This window comes from Schistocerca nitens, chromosome 7 (assembly GCF_023898315.1).
Source record: "Schistocerca nitens isolate TAMUIC-IGC-003100 chromosome 7, iqSchNite1.1, whole genome shotgun sequence".
In the NCBI taxonomy this organism is placed as follows: Eukaryota; Metazoa; Arthropoda; class Insecta; order Orthoptera; family Acrididae; genus Schistocerca; species Schistocerca nitens.
The window spans coordinates 307,925,472-307,927,971 of record NC_064620.1 but is presented as its reverse complement, the minus strand read 5'-3'; the positions used below and the strand labels follow the sequence as shown (position 1 = coordinate 307,927,971).

The following is a 2,500-nucleotide window of genomic DNA, read 5'->3' as shown; positions in this document are numbered from 1 at the left end:
TGCCTTAACCTAACCCAAGTTGCGCCCTAACCTAACCCACGTTGCGCCCTAACCTAACCCACGTTGCGCCCTAACCTAACCCACGTTGCGCCCTAACCTAACCCAAGTTGCGCCCTAACCTAACCCACGTTGCGCCCTAACCTAACCCACGTTGCGCCCTAACCTAACCCACGTTGCGCCCTAACCTAACCCACGTTGCGCCCTAACCTAACCCACGTTGCGCCCTAACCTAACCCACGTTGCGCCTTAACCTAACCCACGTTGCGCCCTAACCTAACCCACGTTGCGCCTTAACCTAACCCACGTTGCGCCTTAACCTAACCCACGTTGCGCCTTAACCTAACCCACGTTGCGCCTTAACCTAACCCACGTTGCGCCTTAACCTAACCCACGTTGCGCCTTAACCTAACCCACGTTGCGCCTTAACCTAACCCACGTTGCGCCTTAACCTAACCCACGTTGCGCCTTAACCTAACCCACGTTGCGCCTTAACCTAACCCACGTTGCGCCTTAACCTAACCCACGTTGCGCCTTAACCTAACCCACGTTGCGCCTTAACCTAACCCACGTTGCGCCTTAACCTAACCCACGTTGCGCCTTAACCTAACCCACGTTGCGCCTTAACCTAACCCAAGTTGCGCCTTAACCTAACCCAAGTTGCGCCTTAACCTAACCCAAGTTGCGCCTTAACCTAACCCAAGTTGCGCCTTAACCTAACCCAAGTTGCGCCTTAACCTAACCCAAGTTGCGCCTTAACCTAACCCAAGTTGCGCCTTAACCTAACCCACGTTGCGCCTTAACCTAACCCACGTTGCGCCCTAACCTAACCCACGTTGCGCCTTAACCTGCCCTGTAATTGTTAGTTATATGAATCTAGGAATTCGTGTAGCGTTGCCTAATTGCAACCATCTCAACATAGTTCACTTCGCGCACACTGTGGTGTTCTGCGTATTGATTCATTTTACGGTGCGTACCCTCACATCTTGCGAGTGTTGCTTACTTTCCACATGGTCCCGCTATCCACTGTATTGTGTACTGCAATAGGACGTATATCGCCCCCGCCCCCCCCCCCCTCCCCTCCTGTCACCTCTAGCTCGTCGGTCAGGAGTTCGCGTGTTGAATGCGCTTCGCAGCTGTGCAATGGCATTCGCATACGTACGCTGGCCACCTTCCACGTGTTCTTTCGTGCACACGTCGCAGCGTGTATGTATGCTGATGGAGTGCGTCGTGACACACAACATCCAGGCATGCAAGACTCGTAGAAGTCGCAAATGTAGATGGATGTCTACGTTTGCTGCCCAAGTTACGCAAATGAACTGGAAATCCGTTGTTGCGCGGTTGTTCGCGCTGGAGGTGAATCGTTGATATCGACGATCGGTACAGGTATTAACCGGTTGCTTCAGCGACACCCGTCATACCCACGAACGTGAGTGGGCATGTGGGTATGAAGCGATACGCGGCGGTGGCTGGGTGGGACCGTCCCCGGCCGGTGAGGGGGGGGCGCCCGGCGTGCTGGCCGCGCGCTGCGTGGGCGCACGCGCGGCAGCCGGCTGGTGGGGGCGCCCAGTGGCAGGCGCGCCGGCTGACGGACGCGGCAGGCGGCGCATCTGCGTGCCGGCGCACCCAGCGCGCGGCGCCGTGCGGCCAAAGTGGGTCCTCCCGGGCCCGGTGCGAAGCGCGGTGGACATCTGCAGTGTGCTGGTCCGATTGAGGACTGTGTGCGTTGAGGATGCGCCGCCGCCCGGCACTCGGCGCCGCGACGCCGTCTGCTGCTCGGTCGCCCCCGCGGTTCTCGCAGGTGGTTTGTATCGCAGCTGTGCGGATGTGTTGGCGCGTGCGCTGTGCTGGGAGAGTTCGCTTTGGCACCCAAGTGGGGCTCTGCCCCTCTGTGGCGCTGGCGTTGGAGCTGCCCGGTCACTGTTTGTGGCCGCGTGTTGTCTCCCGCCGGCAACACCACGACAGCACGCTCCCGGGCCTCTGTCGGCAGCGGCAAGCTCAGTTGGGAGCACGGGTGGTCGCACTGAAAGCGTCTACTCGCCTATCTCCGGGCGATTGCGCCTCTCTCGAACCCGACCAAGTACTTAGGACGGCGCTGCGCGCCGCCGGGACCTGAGAGGGTTTCGAGGTGTATCGTGCAGGGGAGCCCAGCCTCCTCCTGTTTGCAGAATAATTGAGCGGACGCTTGCGTGTTCGCGCGGGCCCCCGGGACACACTCCCGGGCGGCCGGCTGCTCAGCTCTAGTTGACGCAGCTCCCTGGTTGATCCTGCCAGTAGTCATATGCTTGTCTCAAAGATTAAGCCATGCATGTCTCAGTACAAGCCGCATTAAGGTGAAACCGCGAATGGCTCATTAAATCAGTTATGGTTCCTTAGATCGTACCCACGTTACTTGGATAACTGTGGTAATTCTAGAGCTAATACATGCAAACAGAGTCCCGACCAGAGATGGAAGGGACGCTTTTATTAGATCAAAACCAATCGGTCGGCTCGTCCGGTCCGT

General features: G+C 58.3%; 1 non-coding gene across 1 annotated transcript in view; it reads left to right on the top strand.

The window, feature by feature from the left end:
* The first annotated feature begins 2,251 nt into the window (after positions 1-2,251).
* LOC126197290 (small subunit ribosomal RNA) overlaps positions 2,252-2,500 on the top strand; it is a 1,909-nt gene continuing 1,660 nt past the window's right edge. The window contains exon 1 of the ribosomal RNA XR_007539663.1: positions 2,252-2,500. This exon is cut by the window's right edge and continues 1,660 nt beyond it. This is a non-coding gene — a ribosomal RNA (small subunit ribosomal RNA).